The sequence below is a fragment of the Gossypium hirsutum genome, chromosome A12 (genome assembly GCF_007990345.1).
Source record: "Gossypium hirsutum isolate 1008001.06 chromosome A12, Gossypium_hirsutum_v2.1, whole genome shotgun sequence".
In the NCBI taxonomy this organism is placed as follows: Eukaryota; Viridiplantae; Streptophyta; class Magnoliopsida; order Malvales; family Malvaceae; genus Gossypium; species Gossypium hirsutum.
Genome location: NC_053435.1, coordinates 63,608,345 through 63,615,398, shown reverse-complemented (window position 1 = coordinate 63,615,398; position 7,054 = coordinate 63,608,345).

The following is a 7,054-nucleotide window of genomic DNA, read 5'->3' as shown; positions in this document are numbered from 1 at the left end:
TGCATTCTCTTTCCTCTTCTTCGGCCCCTGAGTGTCACTCATATGTTTAGTTTGGACTTTTTTCTCATGATTTTGCTAGCCCTAGAGCTCAATCAACTGGACATATAAGTTATCCCCAATCACGCTCCTGGTGGGTCTCATAAACGGCTCAATCAGTGATACGGGAATGTCGTCTTGGTGACATAAGGCAGTGATTAGATGCGGAAAGTACATACTCTATTTTTGATATCGTATGCACTTAAGCATTTCCTAGTATATCTAGTGGCCCATGCAAATTTCTTCTCTCTGCAAAATCGAGTAAAGCAGAACTTCTCGATAGGCAGTAACGTCAAAGGCATTATGAGTTGGTGCGAGGCAGGTGCAAATAAACTGCATCCACATCTTGACCATCGGGAATATGATGGTTGTGTTAAACATGATGCTCGTGTTAAACTTCAATGGTACTTCAGAGTTGGCTTAGTGAGTCTACTCGCCACGGTCCTCCATCAAGTAGTCTATAATACCCTCCATGTTAAAATCCTCAAACGTAAATAAGTCTAAGGTCTTTAAAAAATCATTGTTATAATACAGGGCATCGTAGAATCGACAAATATCTCGAGCTGTAATCGACACCTCTTTGCCCTAGACGGTCATAGGGTGATTATCTCCTTTTTGCTTCTGATTCTTCCTATCTTTCAGGGAGGCATAAAATTCATATACAATAACGTTAATAGTTGGTTCGGTCAGGGTTGAGCAACAATTATTCCAACGGTGGGCTCAAACAATATCCAAATCTTGTCGCAAGCAGACATAATGTGATCGAACCTACATTACTATATAAGCGATTCTCTACTCATCTAAAAGAAGAACCTTTCAACTTCCATATTATGGAAGTTATTGGCCTTGGGGTTACTTGGTGCTTGAATGGAACATCGTTGTTTTCTTGGTGCCATTTTCAAGTTAAAGTGAAATAACAACTAACCCAAGTAATAAAAATGGTAAAAAACAATTTTTGAACACTATACCTCAAGCGGTTGTCCACTATTCTTGGTTCTTGATCGACGTAGAATGGAACAAAATGAAAAGTGAAAACTAAAATGAAAAGAGGATATGAACATTTACATAGGTGAATCAGAGTCCAAAAAGTGAAAAATCGAAGCTCAGTGGTAGGGAAAACGTGCGATAACTCCAAAGAGATGTTTTCTCTCCTTTGGGTGTTTTAGATTAGATGTTTTATACCTAAAACTAGTGGTTATAAATAGAATTTTGACAGGCTTTATGCCTAATTGGCCCAATTTCAACTAAAACACAGAGGTGTCGTGCCACAGCTTGTGCGTGGTGTGACACGATGCCCTAATATTACCCATTTTATATCCGAAGTCCTCATGTCATGCCACAACTTGTGTGTGGCATGACACGTTCCTTTAACATCAGATACCCTTTCTTTGAAATGCATGTGTCACCATAACCTATGCATGGTGCGACACGACATTATTTCCAACCCTTTAGGGTGTGTCGATGTCTTCCGATTGTTCATTTTCATCCCCGTTTAGCTTTATTTCGTCCCATTATGTCTGAAAACTAGAGTTCTATCTATCTTAACATGTACTTACATCCTAATTATCTTAAATTTTCACTATAAGCTAGAAATTGAAACTAAATTGCAGAATTTCACAAATTATTAAAGTTCAATGGTTAATGTAATGTCGTGCTACCGAATGTGTCCAACAATTCTTTAAACTTTACCTTCAACTTCAATTTTTGTTCACAATCGTCTTGGCTCTTCCAATTGCCTTCTTCTTTTTTTCTAGATCTCACAATTTGTCTTATTCTCGTGTCTTATGAGTACCTACATATATACCTTTTGTTATTGTTTTTAATTGAAATTACTATATTGGGTATCGTTTGATGTTCTTCTTGATTGGTTCTTGCTGTTTGGTTTCTTTCTCTTTCTTCACGGTCTTGTCGACTTCTTTCGAGACTTTTTCTTATTTATGGTTGTGTCCGGTTAACATGTTCAATTCCTTTCTCAATTGTACCATGATTTCCTTTATGTGTTCCTACCCATCTCTCCGAGGATTATTCTCCGTGTTACTGGGGAGACTCTGGCCATTTTATTTTTGGAGCATCGTAATTAATTGGCTCATTTGATCACTGAAGTTGTCCATTCAGGATTCGAGTCGTCCATATATTGTTTGAACTCATCGAATATCAGTATTCATTATTTGTATCTCCTCCTCTAGTCGGTTGAATCTTTGACGACATGCAATATGGTCATTACCCACAGTACGTTGTTGCAACAATAGAATTTGATAAAGGGTATTTTTCGAGTTCGTGCTTGATTTGAATCTCCTTGGTAACCTCCCCATTCAAAGTTCGGATGATCTCTCCAACCAGGAATATAAGTATTTGAATAGGGGTCATGAACCCTATTTTTTACGTAACTTGCTTCCTCCGGTCGGCTTTCTGAGTATAGCTTTACTCTCGTTGGCTTGACTAGCGTCTCCAAACGGTTAATCTTTTCTAAAATTTGTTCGAATCTATCCTCTTTGTTCCCTTTGTTCACTACTTTCGCCATTGGAGGTTTCAATTTGCACATAAATCTCTCTTTAGGCAAAATGTACGAATTCATAGCCATATCTTTAATGATTTTATGAGCTCATTCGTATGTATAAAATATGAGAGATCCTCCAAATTCTCCATCTAGGTTAGATCATGTAACACCCCTTACCCGTGTCCGACGCCGGGACAAGGTACGAGGTAATACCGGACTTAAACATACACATACATGCAAAAACCATACCAGAAAATTTCTTTTAATTTAAAAATTTTCAAACACATGCATGTCATTCCTTATTTGGGTCTGACAAGCCCAAAACACACATCGAGATTGATTCGGGACTAAACCAAAACACACACCCGTGTGGACATAGGGACACGCCCGTGTCCTTAGGCTGTGTAACTCTCTGCTTATGACGTCATCATGCAAATCTAACCACACGACTGGGCCATACACCCATGTGCTAGGTCGGGTCATCCACACGGTTGAGACAAATGGCCGTGTCTCTGCCCGTATGGCTAACACTTAGGCTATTTTCCAAGCCTTTTGTTACCATTAATCCCTCACATCTTTACACACATCAAAGTTATACATCATGGCATCATTTTAATGATTTAGCATACTCACTAAGGTGTATTCTCAACTTTAACGTGCTATCAGACACAAGTTTCACCTACTCATATAATATCAAGTCTAGACACAATAAATCCATATTCATTGACCTTGTCGAGTGACCTTATTTAAACATTAAGCATTCATGTTCAATCATCATCGTCTTGTTTCTATACCATACAATTACTTCATGGCTATAACCATTTTGATTGGTCATGAAACATTTATCATACACACATGTCTTAACACCCAACATGTATGTCCCACAAGCATAAAAGCATCATCGCATCACAAGCATTAGAACTTATCATGGATAACTAGGCTTACAAGCCACAATCATTATAAGCCACATATCATGGCTATATACAATGAATCAATATAAGCCAATACATATGGCTGATCATAACAACATCTATCATAAAATCTAAGTCCCTATACATGCCACTCACTTGAAGGTACTTAATACACATATGTCAATACTCCAAAGGTGATGACTTGACAGTGTGATGCTACCTCTGACAATTTCTAAACCTGAGCTAACCTAACAACACTGAAGAAATGGAAAAGAGAGGGTAAGATTTATAGCTTAGTAAGACCATATGAAAATAATAAGCAGTTTATCAACTTTCTTCTCAAGTTAATACAACCTTATTTGCATTTTTACTTATGTTCCAGTCAAGCTATTTTCGCAAGTCATAGTTACTAAATTATTTATATCTGGATCTATGGAACTCCAAATTAAGATCCGCTAATTTTACTGGAAACTAGACTCATATTTTCTTACCATAAAATTTTAAGAATTTTTGGTCTAGCCAATAAGTACAGTTTATTCCTTCAAGTTACCCATTTTTCGCTGTCTGACAGTTTCGACCCCCCTTCACTAAAAATTAATTATCTCATAATACGAGACTCAGATAGTATTCCCATCTATTTCTCTTGAAAATAGACTCATTAATAATTATAAGAATATAAATTATAACCTATAACAATTTTTTTTACAATTTTCAATAAATTTCTCAAATCAGAACAGGGGATCTCGAAATCATTCTGACTTTGTCTCACCATAATTTAAATATTTTGTAGTATGAAACTCATTTGCTTACACCGTTTCTTCTATGTGCAACTAGACTAATTAAGCTTTAATTTCATATTTTATTCAGCCCCTAAATTTCCACAATTTTTGGTGGGTTTGGAAAGTCGGACTACTGATGCTGTCCAAAACTGTTTTAGTGTAAATTAATGATACTAAGTTTATCACACCTTATTAATTCATTTTCACCACATTGGTAAAAATACACGTTTATACATCATAAGTATAGACCTATAATTACAAGGTCATCAAAAATCATTCTCATAGGCATGACTTACCTATTTACATCCTCACCAAATGTGCATCATAAACCGAAATCATTTCTCATGAGTTTGGCATACATACTTGTGTTACTCAACATGCACATATACTTACTCATATTCATTCTTTATTAATCATGCATCATGAATTGAATTCACATATCATCAATTTCATGTAAGTGCCTGTACCACTCACAACATAGCCATAAGCTCTATCATTTCGATATAAACCATACATCTCCCGTTGAACCATTTGGAATACTACAGGATATTCAATAGCCCCAAACATGGGATAAGATGCCGACATCATGTCCCAAACATGGTTTTACACTGGCTAGCATATCAAAGTCGATGCCATGTACCAAACAGGTCTTACACTGACTTTTATATATCAAGGCCGATGTCGTGTTCTAGACAAGTCTTACACTGGCTCTCATCTATTGATGTCGATGCCATGTCCCAGACAGGTCTTAAACTGACACACAACAAGCTGACGCCATGTCCCAGACAGGTCTTACACTAGCCTATATATCTCGAGACCGATGCATGTCCCAAACATGTCTTACACTTGCCCTCATAATGTGGGCGATGCATGTCTCAGACATGTCTTACACTAGCACACATATCACTCAATGTCATGGCATGAATATCCCAATCTATTCCTAAGGTTCAACCGGGAGTTATTGCTACGTAAATTCTCATAATTTACATTCACAATGCAAGTCAACAATTCAGACCATACTAATTGTACAATACATGGTAACATTATATTTGCATTATTTACGTACAACTTACTCGTTTCGATGTAATATCATATTCCATCAAATTTCTAATGTATTCTATCATCACATGAGTGTTATTAACTCTTAGAATCAGTTTCTCATACCTAACTCCATTAACATATAATTCAATACAATTATAGCAAAATAGATTTCAAGTATATTAAGAATAATATGGATAACATGCTTATTTAGTCACACAAACTTACCTCGAATGTAAATTTCGGCCAGTTATTCCATTTTAGACCATAACCTTGTACTTTCCAATTTAAGCTCGAATCTTAGTTTTCTTGATCTATAATAATAAAATCCACTATTTTAATCATCATATTAACCAATACATTTCATCATTTATACTTTGGAAAAATGGCCATTTTGCCCTTAGACTTTATAAAAATTACAGTTTTGCCCTTAGGCTCGTACATTGATTTTTATCAAAGTTTGTCACTACCCAAGCCTAGCCAAATTCTTTTTATACTAGGAGTAGCCCACAATTCTCATTATTACTCATACTTATCACTCATTTTGCCATCTTTACAAAATAGTCCATATTAGGTGTTTTCATGAAAATCCTTTCATTAAAGTTGTTTATTACACAACCAAGACTCATTTTCTTCCATAAAAATTCAGCAAAAAACATAAATATTTTCATGGAAAATCCCTAGACTATCAACCATTTCACAAAATAGTCCCCCCATTAGCTAGTTCATGCTATAAGGGTTCCAAAAGTACAAAAATTATAAAAAAAAATAGGCATTTAAATCACTTACTTGCAAGAAGATAGCTAGGCTGAAATTTTAAAGCTTCAAAACCCTTACTTTTGCTGAAAATTTTGATGAAAAAGAAGATGAGAAAGAAATGATATCATTCTTTGTTTATTTTATTTTATTTCTAGTCAATTTGGTTATCAAAATTCACCTAACCATTTTGACTATTTTAATTCCTTGTCTCATGGCCGGCCATCATTTATTTAAAGGCCTAATTTCACTTTAAAGGCCCCCAATTTTGGTTCTCTAGCTATTTGGTATATCTATCTAATAAAATAAGACTTTTTCCCTTTATGCAATTTAGTTCTTTTTCGCAATTAGGCATGAAATTGCTAAAATTATTTCACCAAAATTTTCATGCACTCATGTAATCATGCTATAACGCATAAAATATTATTAAAAATAATTTCTCCAATCCCGGAATAGTGGTTCCAAAACCACTGTTCCGACTAGGCTCAAAAGCGGGCTGTTACAATAAATATATTCCTCAACACCATTGTAGAATATTTGGATTTGGAGCCATGCTTGCAGTCTATAGTGTTAGCACTTTCTTAGCATTGTCTTAAAACACTCCCACGCCTCGTAAAGGGTTTCAGCTTTGTATTGTTTAAAATTAGTTATTTCTCGCCGAAGTTGAATGGTTTGACTAATAGAGAAAATTTTATGAAGAAAAATCATTCCATGTTGTAATGGAACCCGGTTCTAATGAGTCTAACCAATCGGTTACATTGTCACATAATGAAAATAGGAATAAACATAGACGTATAGCGATATTGATTACCCTATTATACTAAAAGGTATCACATAGTTGAAGGAACTGCTTCAAGTCTTGGTTTGAGTCTTCAACCATGTTCCCTTTAAATTGCAGTGTGTTTTGGGTCATCTATATTATGGCTACTTTTAGCTTGAAATTTTTGGCGTAAATTTTCGACCACTCAATACTTCTTCGCACCACATTTACGGTACGTAAGGCGTACTCACGCAACATCCTCTGAGCCATTGGGACT